At 36.4% G+C, this 15,560-nt stretch overlaps 1 protein-coding gene across 6 annotated transcripts in view; it reads right to left on the bottom strand.

Annotated features, from left to right (window-relative positions):
* The window catches only part of APBA2 (amyloid beta precursor protein binding family A member 2), a 388,985-nt gene that overhangs the window by 250,079 nt on the left and 123,346 nt on the right, over positions 1–15,560 (bottom strand). For 4 of the 6 annotated variants that reach the window (XM_069098427.1, XM_069098426.1, XM_069098430.1 and 1 more), the window contains exon 1: positions 3,792–3,933. The exons of the other annotated variants lie outside the window; for them this stretch is intronic. The gene's annotated coding sequence lies outside the window, so the exon portion shown is untranslated. Of the gene's footprint in view, positions 1–3,791; positions 3,934–15,560 lie in introns of those variants that run through there. 6 annotated transcript variants of the gene reach the window in all.

Raw genomic sequence — 15,560 nt, 5'->3', positions numbered from 1 at the left:
GAGAGAGAGAGAGAGAGAGAGAGAGAGAGAGAGAGAGAGAGAGAGAATTGCTGAGGGCCAGTTGGAGCTATCCAGGACTTTTGAGAGCTGCCATCTAGAGCTGATGAGAACTGAGGAGGCATGGCTGTGATGCCAGTATTTTATTTGTCTGTTTTTCCAGCTTTCTCTGCTAGTGAAAGAGGACAGTGTGTTGTTGCAGAGGTCCTGGAAGCTTGCTGTTGGTTCAGAAGCCCTGAAGAAGGATTATCTTGTATGTTTACAGAAATCCTGGAAAAGGGCCTTGCTGATGTTTTCTGGGGTCCTGGGACTGTTCTGCAGGCAGAGAGTGAATTGATGAGGACACTGGCAATGTATAACAACTATACTTTGTTAAGCTATGTCCCCCCAGGAACAGAGATTGCTGAGAACTTGCCTCTTGTCCAGATGAAGAAAAGACCTCTCCTTGGGTATTGAATGCTTTGATGATATATTAACCTTGTTGTAACTCAGGGTAGATGGCCTTTGTGCTCTCCACTGCCCCTTTTGAGAAGGTGCTTGGCATTAACTGATGATAATTGTAATTCAGTTGTGATCCAGGGGTGGGAAACTTTTGACTTTTTGTGCTCTGTGACTGACCAAATGAATATACTTTGTTTATGATTGGAAACTAATCTCCATTTGAGAAGAGAGACTTTGTGATTGACTAAATGAATGTACTGCCTAGGGGTGGAGTAATACTTGGAAATTACTGAATTACACTTGATGAATGCTGTATTTTGATTTTCTCTTTTCTGTGAATGTTTTGCCTTAATTTGTCACTGATTAAATGGAGTTTGCTATGCTAGCAATTGGAACCTAGAAGTTGCTTGGCGACACCATAGCTTAGAACAATAGTGTCAAATTCAAATACAAATAGGAGTGACTGCATCGATTTTTTAAAAAACTGTATATTAACATTATATATGTTGCATTTTATTTATTTTTGTTAAATATTTTCCAATTATATTTTAATATAGTTTGGGTGACACTCAGGAGTGCTGCTGGATATAATGCAGCTAGTTAGCAGCAAGTTTGACATCTCTAGCATAGAAGGCAGAGATTTAAAGGAGATACTAATTAGGAAGCTACCAGAATGGTCACTTGCCCAAAACTAAGACAATGCAGTGGTTTCTGGCCCATTGTAGTGGGCAGAACCTAGCCCAGGAAAAACACTGACCTACTCTGGGACTACAATAGGAGACAGAACCTGGGCCTAGCTACCACATCCAAAACTCCATTAAGGATCAGATCTCAACCATGGTACCAAAGTCCTATTCAAAGAATTATAAGCAAAGAGAAGGTAATTACTATTGCATTAAAGATATATCAATTCAAAGAATCTCAAGATAAAATCCTAAAGGAAGAAAAGACTCTTAAAAATTATAAGTAGAGCCTCAAAAAAATTAAAGGAATGTGTTGTCCACAAAGACTCCTAAAGTAGATGGAAGAAATGTAGTAAGACCTTAAACAAAAGTAAATTTAGAAAACTTGAGAACAAAGAAAACACAGCTTAGAACAAAAAGTAGACAACCTTACCAAATGGTTAATATCCTAAATACAGAATATAGCAAAGAGAACACAATTATTCAAGGAGACATAGAGAAATAGTTGCATTGTGAAGTAATTGAAGGAGTGAAAGAAATAGATTCATCAAACAGGGGTTCAAATCCCAACTTTGCCACTAACTACCTGTGTGACCTCAGCAAGTCACTTAACCTCTTAGGTCTCAGTTTCCTTATCTATAAAATGAGGTAGTTGGATTAAATATCTCCTAAGGTCCCCAGCTCTAAACTTATGATACTATGAAAATATTAGAAAAAAATCCTGAAAGTTGAAAATTAAAAGAAGTGATATTTCTACTACTAAAAGCAACTGACCTGGAAGACAAGATGAGGAAAAAGAAGAATCATTGAACTCCCTCAAAGAGATAACCCAAGAAAATACCTGGATACCATAGTTCAATAAATCACAATAGAAAATTAGTCAAAATTACTACAGCTGTGGATAAAATGAAAATACAAAGAATCCATTCCCCATCTCCTAAAATAAACTCCAAACAGAACATACCTAGAAATGTTGTAGCTAAAATCTAGAGTCTTAAGGTCAAAGTAAAAATACTACAATTAGCTAAAAAGAATAAGATCCAATATTAAGGAATCATAGTCAATATCAGATAAAACCTAGCAACAACTACTATTAAAAAAGGAAATCTTGAAATACAATATATCAAACAGCAAAAAGAAAAAGTTTTATGACCAAAAATAACTGACCTTCAAACTGGAATATAATTCTACAAGGGAAAAAATTGAAATTCAATATAATAGATGATTTTTAAGCATTCCTATTAAGAAAGCCAGATCTTGGTACAAACTTTAAAAAGCAAACACTGACCAAAAAAAAACTAAAAAGGTAACTATTTTTGCACCAAAGGGGCTAAATTTATCTAAAGGATGAACAAAAAAGAATTCCAAAGTCTAAGTAGAATTTAATAAAAGTCAGGTATGACAGATCTCTGGTGACTACTGAATGAAAAATATAAAGAACACAGATATTTTTCAGCTTTTTCTGGTACCTTTAAATAAACTGACCAATATAGTAAATCATAAATATATAACTCAAACACAGAAAAGCAGAGCTATAAAACACATCCTTTATTAATAAGTTATAAAAAACAAAAGGTATAATTGAAGAAAGGAATAATTCTTAAATAGGTACTTAAATATAAGCCTGAAGAATGTGTAGGTCAAAGAACATCATAAAAACAATGGATATTTTCCATTGTTTTTAAATGGAAATGAGTCAACATCCCAAAACCTACAGGATGGAGCCAATGTAGTGTTTAGGTAAAGCTAGCATCTCTAAACATGTCATTCAACAAAAGAAATAATAAATTACTGAATTGAGCATGTAACTTTAAAAGAAACTAAATTTTAAAATCCTAAATAAACACAAAACAGAAAAGCTGAAAATCCAAGTGCAAACAAAACTGAAAAAGATTTGAATTATAAAATAAAACCAGGAGTTAATATTTTGAAAAAACTAATAAAAATAATTACAATAATCAACAATTAATAGAGAAATCACAACAAATGAAGGGAGATTGTTTTTAAAACTCTTTTGTCTACTGATATGCCAACAAAACTAACCACTTTTTTAAAAGATGAAAACTTACAGAAATATAAACTATACAGATTAACAGAACAAGACAGAGTTTAAAAAACCTGATCCCAGAAAAGTAAATTAAACAAGTCATGAATGAGCAAAGGAATTTTTAAAAAACAACAAACCCAGATAGACTTAAAGGTAAATGTTTATCAGCAAATTAACACATAAATTGTATGCAAAACTAGAAAAAGAAGGCATTCTAAAAGGTTCCTTTTATAAAACAAATATGGTCTGGATTCCTAAACTGGGAAGACATAAAGCAGGAAAGAAAAGTAGATACCAATAACTCTAAGGACTATTGATACAAAATGTATTGAATAAGACATTAGCAAAAACTTTAAAACTAGCAACTATAGATCTATAGGGAGTATAGGGAAATGTGGCTCTGGTGACAACATGCCATTAGTGTTCTAACCCCTGTAATTCCCAATAATTCATGCATAAGAGAAAAGTAATATGGCAGCCTTCTTCTATACTACTTGATATAATCTACCATCTAAGTTAACAATGTCAAACTGTTCTTGTCTTACAGAATTAAGTTTCCAGAATCTTCACACTTTCCTAAGAGCTCTCAAACTGGGAGAAAGTAGAACAAATCTCTCACAAACCTTTTTTTGGTGCCAAGAAAAGAGAAAGAAAGAAAGAAAAAGAAAAAAAAAGATCTTCCCTGAGAACTCAGTAATGAACACCGTCACTGAATACCTGAAGATTACGCTGAGCAAGCTGTGTAACTGGTTGGTTTGCTGAAGAAAAGGAAAGGAACACTCTGGTTTTCTTATTGATAGTCATCTGTACTGAGAGTGACAGGAGGCACAAGACAGGGAAGAAGAAAAGCAGAAAGAAGAGGGGTTAGATAGCTTGGTAACAGATGATCTGAAGGAGTGTTCTTCAAGAATAGAGAAGGGTGGCTAGCGGATACTTGGAGAGTGCAGAAGAGGAGAGCCAGAAATGGAGACAGGATTAAATGGCATTCATCTCTAGGTCATTTTTTTTTCCTGTTGTCTTTGAAGACAGAGAGGGGAGAGAATTTCTTCTGTGTGAGTTTGTAAGGAAAATACATACACTGTACTTCCGTAGGCCCTAAAAGTATGACTACAACCCTGACCAGTATAGTTCAGGGATGTGTGCATGAAGGAGGAGGAATTTCTGTTTGGTGATAGAGTGAAAAGCTGTCACTTCAAATGCAGGTCCCACATCTGTCTCACATCTATATCTATATCTACCTCCAGCAAGATAATAGATGTTTATAAGTTGATTCGGTGTCAGAGACAATTATAGATGAAAAGGACCATATAGGTCATCTACTCCTCTTCCTGTTCACCAAGTAACATGGTAGCAGAGTGCAGACCAGAATTTGGACTTCTGAGCCAAGACCTTCTAAACCAATTCTAGGCCCCAAAGAAAAAAAGTTCTCCTGATTCTATGCTGTACTATCAGTCAGTCACAAAGGCACTGAGTTATTTTTTAAAAGGATAAATCATGTGTAAGAAGGCAGGGAAGCATGTATTATATTTTAGCAAGATTTTGGTTGAAACTTTACACTGCTAGTATTTAAAGGATTAAGGTTAACCTTATGTAGAAACCATAGCTAGCTGTCCAGAAGATTTCATCCTATGAACATCCATTAAGTAAATATTTTCTATGATTCATAGTGGCCTTTGGGTAGTATTATTAGTATGTAATGAGATGAAGTAAATTAATATGGTAAGAAATGAAAACATACGGGTGCAGCTAGGTGGTGCAGTGAATAGAGCACCGGCCCTGGAGTCAGGGGAACCTGAGTTCAAATCCGGCCTTAGACACGTGACACACCTACTAACTTTGTGACCTTGGGCAAGTTCATGTAACCCCAATTATCTTGCCCTCCCCCATAAAAAAAAAAGATTAAGAAATTAAAACATAGGTTACCTACTTCAGTATAAAGGATGAATGAAAGTGAGGCTGGATGAATGCTATAACAAATTAAGTTTTTTTTAGAAGTTCTTGGAATCTTCTCATTTACTTTTTAATGCCAGAATTGGATTTAGTTCAAAATTCTATGATGAAGCCTGTCTAAGGTGTTTCCAGCCTGCAAAGGAAGTGCCAAAAATCCCTCAAGTGAGTCTGTATTTGCAAAACCTACAAACCTCCTGCCCAATTTTGCAAATTCAAAAGTTTCAAAAATGCATCAAAGCTTTGAGCAACTCACTCAAGCTGAAATATAATTTTCAGAGTGGGTAGGTTCTTTTATATATCACACTCATGTTTATTTGGTAAGGTAGCTTTTGGGGGGAGACAGGGAACCCTCCTCTGTTATTTATGAAAAGCTGGATGCAATGCTTTTCTAGGTAGCCTGATACAAAAACCTCAGAAGAATGTGCCAATGACTTTGTAAATAATAGACTGCACATTCTTTTTGTCTTTGTTTTTTCCTTTTATGTCTTAAAATTATTATAATTGAGCAGATATACTTATTAAAATGTAGTTGTATTTCAGGTCTGAAAGTGTAAGTATATTATAAAAGAGAATTGCAAATTCATTATATCTTCTTGGATTTCTTTTTTTTTTTTAGTCAATAAACATTTATTAAGTGCTTATTACGTTCCAGGCACTGTGCTAAGTGCTAAGGATACAAAAAATAAAGGCAGAGGAAAGTCCCTGTCCTCAAGGAGCACACAGTCCAAAGGGGGAGACAACACATAAACAACTATATACAAATAAGATATCTACAGGATAAATTTGAGATAATTAATGGAGGGAAGACTTCTTGCATTTCTTAAGCTAAAGTCACCAGAGAATTTAAGAGACAAAGATACAACTAAGGTGAGGGCAGCAAGGGCTTTGTCTAATGTGTCAGCATGTATGAGAAGAATGCTTCCTCCCCATGGGAGCCTAGAGAACATTGGCTTCTTCCTTGTACCTTCTGTGTTCTACCGCTCGTGCCCCCATACGTGTTTGATTCGGGCCATGGAAGGGGAAAGCCTAGGACACCCCGTTTCTTCCCTCAGTTGTATCATCCTCTGCTACAAGTCCTCCCATCTCAACCATCCTCCATGCTGTTGTCTTCTGGCAACAAAACCCTATTTTTCTGCCCCACCCCCACCCCGCCGCCCTTAACTTTTTTGTTATTTTCTGTTTATTTAAAAACGTTCTATCTGTGCTATTTTTCCAATTGTCAATCACTACTCATTAACTCTCCTTTCTACCCTTCCAAGTAGAATTTCTCTCTTGAAGCAAATATAGATAGTAAAGAAAAACAACTGAAAAATCACTACAAACACTGGCAACATGTCATTCATGACCTCTATTCTCTTACCTATTCCCAAGAGGTGGAAGGTATGTTTTATCATCGGTCTTTTGAATTCATGATGGGTTGTTTACTTTATTCTGAGTTCATGTGTTGTCTTTGAAAGTTGATTGCTTTCATTTTATTTTGTAGCATTTTAGCCCTAACCCTAAATGCACTCTCTTCATTTCACTTTGCTAATAATTTTGTTGTGGGGGTGGCTAGGGCGGTACAATGAATAAAGCATCTGGCCCTGGAGTCAGGAGGACCTGAGTTCAAATTTGGCCTCAGATACTTAACATTTACTAGCCATGTGACCTTGGTCAAGTCACTTAACCCCAATTGCCCTTCCTTCCCCCTCCAAAAAGCAAAAAATAAAAAAAAAATAAGAATAATTTTGTTGTTTCTGAGTTTTACTTATCTAATTAACTTCACTGATCAACTTTTCTATCTTTAAACCAGAACCAAATAGTCTTAATAATTATTCTTTTACAGTACAACATAAGATCTAGCCCCGTAAGGTCCTTTTCATTTTTCTCTCATTATTTCCTTTGTGCACATAAGTCTCCCTTTTACTCTTCCTGTGATCTCCATCTCAATGGAGTAGCCTCTAATGACTCCTTTAAACCCTGACATACAACCAATCACACTAATATTCCTTAGGTTCATAGTGAGGTAAGAGATTTCTTTACCTATGTAAAGCTTTATCCCTCAGATTGCAACAGAAAAAAAAAATCAAAGCCAAATAAGTCTAGAATCCAAAGCTTAGGTGAACACAACAGCTAAGTTATTCCCATTAAATCCCATGATATATGTATTTATCAAGACATCCTCTAAATATGATCTCAATGGTGAATCACAGGATCTGAGAACTGAAAGGGACTTCATTGGCCATCTAGTCTAACCTGATTAGTGGTCATCCAGCCTCTTCCTGAAGATCTCCAATGAAGAAGGATCCACCATCTCTCCAGGTAGACTTTTCACTTTTCGATAGATCTAATTACAAAAAGGTTTTCCTAATTTCAAACCTAAATTTGCTTCCACCTGTTGTTACTGGTTTTACCTTCCAAGGCCAAAGAGAACAAATCTAATCCTTTCTCTATAGGACAACATTTCAAATACTTGACAACAGCTATCATATGCTCCTGAGTCTTTGCTAAGCAAAACAATCCTAGTTCCTTCAATTAATCTCTATATAACATAGATTCAAGGTCCTTCACACTTCTTGTTGCTCTCCACTGGACACTCTTCAATTTATGAATGACCTTCTTAAACTGTGGTATCCACAGCTGAGATGAGTTGCTGTTTATTTCAGGTCTAATTTTAGTAGTCATCAAAAATGAAAGTTTAGCATAATGATAACCCAAAGTAAATAAGTTACTATGAAAGAGAGAAAAAAATTGTTCCACAATTATAATGTGCAATCCTAATTACAGCCCATGTTCGTGAAAATATATGTCATTGGGGGTGGCTAGGTGGCACAGTGAATAGAGTACCAGCCCTGGAATCAGGAGGACCTGAGTTCAAATCCAGCCTCAGACACTTAACATTTACTAGCCCTGTGTGTGAACAAGTCACTTAACCCCAATTGCCCTGCTTTCCCCCCTCCAAAAAGCAGTGTATACACACACACACACACACACACACACACACACACACACACACATATATATACACATATATATATACATCATTGGTCTCAAGAGAAACTAGATAAGCAAGGAATTTAAATAAAAATCTACTACATTAGAAAAGGAATTGAAAACAAATGTTCTACTATTCGGCTAGGTATGATCATCTTTTATGCAGAAAGGAGAATATACTTGCAAGTACTTTCTTTTTCATTTACAAAATAATTTGATATCTTCAGCCATGTAAATTTGTTCAGAATTGTAAAAACAACATAGCTCTTTGGATCAGGTATTTAGAGCTGAAAGGGCCCTCAAGTGGCACCTAGACCAACTTCCTTATTTTACAAATGAGAAAACTGATGATGCTCAAAGGACTGAAGTGATTCGTCCAAGGTCACAGTATTTGTAAGTGGACAAGTCAGGTTTCATGCCCAGATTCTCTGATTCCAAAGCTGGCACCTCATTTCATACCATGCTCCTCCCCTAGATCTTACCTCCAGTGAACCCTATAGGTTAATTAAATTAGTGGCATACTGCTGTTCAAAGAGTCCCTGAATAATAATGGTGTCAATGGAAGAAAAAGAACCTTGCTTTAGGCTCTAACCAAGGAGAATCTGTAACTTAAATCACACAGATATTGATTTGGGGATGTCAGCTCAACTACAGGTGTGGCTTACTCATAAAAAAAAAAGCTAACAAATTTTTTAAGAAATTATTTAAAGGATTCTCAATGGTTTCTTTTAAATAACAAGTTCTCCAACAAAACGTTATTAAATTTACAACTTTTTCTAGAATAGATCTTTGTTTATAGCAAAACAACTATTTGCATAGCATAATTTGGTCTATAGAGTTTGGGCATGTTTCTTTAAAAAAAAAAAAAAGATGGCTCTGGATTTCCTAGGTCTTGGTTGACATCCTAAATCACTAAAAGGAAATAAATAGAATAGAAAATCCTATACCTAGACCATCATGAGCTAATAGCTTCACCTATATCAGTTATTGGGAAATCCCAAACTGGGGTTTTGTGCCTTTTACCAAAATAAAGTCTGTTAATGTCTGATCATTAAGTCTTTCCCCAGAGGCTTACAAAGAAAAGAGTCAAGCCATTATTCTAGTCATGAAACAGTTCTGCTGCATTTAAATTCATTGTTATTTCAGGATATTAAGAAACAGATGGTATTATCTAGAAATTTAACATTTTAGTCTTTAAACGTTGTTTTGCTTACACCACTCTGGTTCCCTCTCAAGACTGACTGCAACAGCAACAGGAAAAAAGAAAAAAAAAACTCTTCAGCTGCTTCAAAATCCTTTTTTTAGTTGAAGTAGATAGAACATAGTATTAATTAGGCTATGAAAATGTGTCAGTGTTGGCCTGTTTTGTATCCTGCACCCTACCTTGGTCTTGCCAGTCATCTGGCCAAACTGTATGTTTATGGTTACAAGGGCAGTTACCAGAGTATGCCAGAGTGGAAAGAAACTAGATTTGGAAGAAAAATGCTTTGATTCTAATCCTGGCTCAGTTACTTAATACCTATGTGACTTTGGGCAAGTTATTTAGCATCTTAGGGCTTCAGTTCCCTCACATGTAAAACCAAGAGGTTGGATTGGATGATGTTCAAGGACGCTCCCAGTTTAAAATGATGTGAAACTCAAGATTAATCACTGCAAATCCAACACAACTGCCAGAGAAACATTTCAAAACAATAGGGAGAAAGCACTCATTCTTTATATATTAAAGAGTGGCATTGTGATTTTATCCACTAAAAAAACCTAGTGAAATGTGTACCAGAACTATTCCCTAATAAGTAGGTGCATAACTGGTATGATGTTTGTGCTCGAAGAGACTGATGGTTTGGTACATCCTCATGGAATATAAACGCTGTTTTCTAGGAAGGTACTTTTGATTTTAGTACTTATATGACTTTGTTAATTCCTAGGTGAAAAAATTGAGAACATACTTAAATTTGAGTGTGAAACCAAACTGATCAGAAACTAACACTTTTAAGGGCAAGATTGGAATTTAACATGATGTCTGTTTTGGCATGTGGTTAGAAATAGACTGAATCATGAGTTCTGCATGAGTCAGTGTACATTTCTGACACCACCCTGGGTCCACCAAGCAATGATTTTCTGACTACTCCAAGTATCAAAGACTCCTAAGAATACAGGACATTCTTCCATCACATATCCTCCCTCCTTCCCCCACTACTCTCTCCTTGATCTTTTGCCTCTGCCTACTAACAGGTCTCCTGGAACAAAGGAAGGAAAGAAGGAAGGAAGGAAGGAAGGAAGGAAGGAAGGAAGGAAGGAAGGAAAAAAATTTCTTATCATTAAACTTTCTTTCTGTTACTACCAAATTTCTCGATTTTTTTTTGTTTTTTTTTTAATTTACTTCTCTATTTCCTCACCATCTATTCCTTACTGCTTTGAATCTGGTTTTTGCTCCTACCACTTCCAGGAAATTCTTCCCTCCTTGTTTCTGTAATGCTACAGAAGACTATAAGCTATCCAAGAGACATGATTTTTTGCCTACTTCCTCAGCACCAAATAGTACATTACATAGAGGAAGTACTTAATAAATATCTGTTAAATTGAATTCTTCTCTTATTTTGAGGGCAGTCTTTTTTTTTTTTAACTTACTTCCCCTTCCTACTGTGGCGGAAGCTATGGGACAGTGACTAGAGCATTGGACTCAGATCTAAGAAAATGTGTGTTCAAGAGTTTAGGCCCTGACTCAGACATGTACTACCTGAGTAACCCTGGATAATTTACTTAAATCTCTCTATGCTTCAGTTGCTTCATTTGTAAAATAGGGATGATAATAATAGCACCTAGCTCAGATGAAATAATGTATGTAAAGAATTTTACAAACAAAACACTAAAATGCTATTATTGTTGTTAGTCTTAAACCTCTGCCCTTCTAATCTCATACCTCCAACTACTAGTTCTACATCTCTAAACCTAACTATTCTCCTGATATTTCAGTTCTACACTACCAACTTTCTACTTAACACCTTCACCTGAATGTCTTCCTGTCACCTTAAACTCAACATGTCTGAAACTGAACCCATCATCTTTTTGTCAAAATTCAACCCCCCTCCAGACATCCTTATTTCCATCAGAAGAAAAATGTTGGAGTCATCCTTGCTGTTTCTCCTTCCTGCTCTCTTGACATCCAATCACTAATTCCTGGTGATTCTTTCACAGCAATCATTTATGATTCCTTTCTCACTTTCTGTTCATGCTGCCACCATCTTTGTCTAAGTTCTCATCATTTCATACCTGGATTATTATTCACCAAACTGGATTTTCCTGCCTCCAATCTTTATCCTCTCCATCCTACACAGTGATACCTGATAAATCTTTCTAAAACATCCTTTACCCTACACCAGCCCCTCCCACTCAAAAACCTTTAAAGACTCCCCAACCCTACAAGATAAATTCAATGTCCTTCCACTAGAAAATTCCCCTATAATCTATCCCTTTACCTCTCTAACTTCATCTCCCATTCTTCCCCTAAATCAACCCTCCACAACAACACAGCCAAACAAAATTTACTCTTCTTCAAAAATGGCATGTACACTTCTGTCTCCATATCCTCCTCCTGCTTATTCTAAAGCCTCAGCTTCTTTAAAGGACCAGTTCACATCGAACTCCATGAAATCCTCCTTGATGATCCAGCCATTAATGATCTCTCTCCTCTGAACCCCTGTGGTGTTTAATAACAATAATTTAATTATATCAACCAATTAATAAACATATATTAAGCTAAGCACCAGGCACTGTGATAAGCACTGGGGATACAGAGAAAAAGAATAAGAAATCCCTGCCCTCAAGTAGCTTACATTTATATACTATTTTAAGATTTATGTGCATTATCTCCTTTAATTCTCATAACAGACCTAGGGATAGGTGTTATTATTATCCTCTTTTCACAGATGAGGAAACTAAGACTAGGACAGTTAAGTGACTCAGACAGATAGCTTCACATAACTCATGAACCATGATTTAAACCCAGATCTTCCTGACTCTAAATCCAATACTCTGTACATTATGCCAGGCTGCCTCAATTGTTTCATGCATCTGGTACTTACTTAGAATACACTGTCTTATATTTGTATTTATCATTGGCTATTGCCTTCAGGATCAAATGTAAAATTCTCTTTTTGACTTTTAAAGTCATTTACAACCTGGCCCCTTCCTGCCTTTCCAGGTTTTTTTTTACACTTTACTTCCTTCCACATACAATCCAGTGACACAGGCGTCCTTGCTTTTCTTCACACAAGATATTCCATCTCCCCAATCTAAACATTTTCAATGGTTGTTCCCCATGCCTAAAATTGTCTCCTTTATCTTCACATCCCAGGATTCCCTGGCTTTTAAAAAAATTTCTCAGCTAAAATGTTCTACAAAAAACCTTTCTCCATCATCCTTAAGGCTTGTGCATTCCCTTTGAGATTATCTTCAAGTTTTCCTGTATATATCTTGTTTGTACATATTTGTTTGCCTGTATCCCCCCTCCTTTCTGGACGGTGAGGTCTTTGAGAATATGACTGTTTCTAACTTTTTTTGCATACCCAGTTTAGTACAATGTTCTTGATAATCGTTGACTTGACTTAATGCTCTCTGCCCCCAACTATACTGTTAATTATCCCTCTTCTATCCCTCCTCAGTGACAGTGGCCTGAAACTCTTTCCTTTCTTCTAACACCTAATACAGAAATCACCAAATCTGGCATTAAATTCTTCAGGTTATAAGAGGAAAGAGGGTGTCAACACCTACCTAAAAGGCACAACAAATCTGCCCCAAATTGCATGATAAAATCCAGACATGTACAATGTGCTCTGAATTCATAGCCCTGTGCTGAGCCCTATAAGCTCCAAATGCAGCCCTCCCGTGGAAACAGCTGCAATGAGAACTGATCTGAAAGCTTCTCAAGTGCAAAAGCTAATGTACTAAGCCTCTCAACCAACATATGTTTAATACTTAGTTTGAATGCCTTTTATAATTCAAATTAATCATATTTGATTGGAACTGCCTTTATTAATTTTATTACCAATCTACACATAAATGGGCTACAGTAAAAGCTAGTTTCTTAAATCTTCCTAATTATCCAAAAGAAATCATATATCATATGCCCATTTCTTTGGCTTTATAAAAAATTTTCAAAATTAAAAAATAAAAAAAACTGATATTGCTTCTAACTGCACAGAATTATATTGGTGTCATAATTAAATGGAGTGATTCACACAAAAGAAAGATCCATGAATGGGTTTGCTCTGGGTCTCTGGGTGCAATGTCATTCATTCAAAGGTCTTTTCCTTGAGGAAGCTCTGCCTAAAGCAGAGGTGTCAAACACATGGCCCATAAGGGGCCCACAACACTCCCAAGTGCAGCCAGAATCAGATTAAAATGTAATTTTTAAATATTTAACAAAATAAATGAAAATACAACAGAACATAGATAATGTTGATATGTGGTTTTCTAAGTCAATACATGCTCCCTAGGGAATCTTACAAACAGTTTAATGGCCATCATCTAAGGTTTACACCGTGGTCTAGTGGCTTCCTCTATGCAGAATTATGATCAATTGGTCATCATTCATCTAAACTGTACTCTATCACTAGCTATTCCTCTTCCCCCACAAAAAGCTTTCATTAAAGAGAGCTAATCTCGAGTAAGAGCACCAGCTCCAGTGTTGGGATGACCTGGAGATTGAATCCCAGGCTCAGACACTTAGCACCCACCCAGAAACACCTAGCCGTGTAACCTTGAGCAAATTACTTAACCCCAATTGCTTAGGGGCAGCCAGGTGGCTCAGTGAGTAAGAGCACCGGCTCCAGTGTCGGGATGACCTGGATCAAATCCAGGCTCAGATATTCGGCACCACACCCAGAAATAACTGGCCATGTAACCTTGAGCAAGTTACTTAACCCTGATTGCTTTAAAAAAAAATAAAATAAAATAAAGAGAGCTAATCCATTAGTGAATTTTCAGGTCAAAATAAACTTGCCTTGCCCAACTTCAAAAGGGTTATGGTAATTCTCAAAATTCAGGGATAGACTTTCAGGGGCAGAGCCAAAATAGCAGAGTAGAGAGAAAGCACTGAGCTGAGGTCTTCCAATAATCTTCAAACAACTTTAAAACAATGCTTCAGATAGAATCCTGGAGTGGCAGAGCCAACCAAAGGTCAGAGTGAAAACTTTCAGCTCAAAACTATTCAGGAAGTCAGAAAGAGAGATCTGTGGTACAAGAGTGGAGGATGACCCAAAGTACGTGTGGATGAAACACCAGTGGTGGGACTAGATAGTGGCAATAGAAACAACAGCAGATCTAGAAGTTCTTGAGTCAGAGACAGTAAGGGGACTTGGCCACTGGTAAGAAAGAGATTACAGGGGCCCCCTGAGCTAGCATTGGATATAGGACTGTACTGTGTGGCAACTCAACTGCCTACACCCACTTCTGAGTCATAGTTTAAGAGCAGAGAGGAGCATTTTCAGACAAGAGGGACAGAAGCCCCAATAGACAGTATTGCTTTTGGTCATACCACTTTGGAAACACTGAAAATTTCCAAACCAGTGCAAAAAAAGTCTGGAGCTTAAATCAGTGTTCCTCCACCACCACCATGCCAGGAACAGAGCTCAACTTTAACATAAAGTTAAAAATCAAGAAATTTAGTAGAAAAATGAACAAAAAAAACTTGACCATTAAAAGCTACCCTGGTGACAAGGATGATCAATACACCAACTCAGAAGAAGACAATGAAACCAAATCAGTTTCCAGAAAAGAATAAAAGGGGAAAAGGGTGAATTGGATACAAGTCTAATAAAAGTTCACATAAGATCTAAACAATTATTTTCCAAATCAGATTGGTAAAAGAAAAGCTAGGAAAGGAAAGGAAAGAAGGAAAGGAAAGGAAAGGGAAGGGAAGGGAAGGGAAGGGAAGGGAAGGGAAGGGAAGGAAGAAAATTATGAAAAGACAATTAACAGCTTAGTAAAACAAGCACAAAGAAAACTGAAGAAAATAACACCTTAAAAAAAGAATTGAAATGGAAAAAGAGGTACAAAAATTCACCAATGGTAGTGGCTAGGTGGTGCAGTGAATAGGGCACCAGCAATGGAGTCAGGATGACCTGAGTTCAAATCTGGGCTCAGACACTTAACACAAAAACTAGCCATGTGACCTTGGGCAAGTCACTTACCCCCAACTGCCCTCCAAAAAGCAAAAAAAAAAAAAAAAAAAGGAAATTCACCAATGAAAATAACTCCATAAAAAGCAGAATCAGCCAAATGGAAAAAGAATTACAAGAGCTCACTAAAGAAAATAGCTCCTTAAAAATAAGAATTGAGCAAGTAAAAGCTAATGATTCTATGAGATATCAAGAAACAATCAAATAAAGCCAAAAGAGTTTTTTTTAATAATATCTCCTCAGAAAAAAAAAAAACTGACCTGGAAAACAGACTGAGAAGAGATAATTTAA

The sequence above is a fragment of the Petaurus breviceps genome, unplaced genomic scaffold, assembly GCF_028583685.1.
Source record: "Petaurus breviceps papuanus isolate PSGF00001 unplaced genomic scaffold, PetGlider_PUasm1.0 37, whole genome shotgun sequence".
Taxonomy (NCBI): domain Eukaryota; kingdom Metazoa; phylum Chordata; class Mammalia; order Diprotodontia; family Petauridae; genus Petaurus; species Petaurus breviceps.
This window is presented reverse-complemented; position numbering and strand designations above follow the sequence as displayed.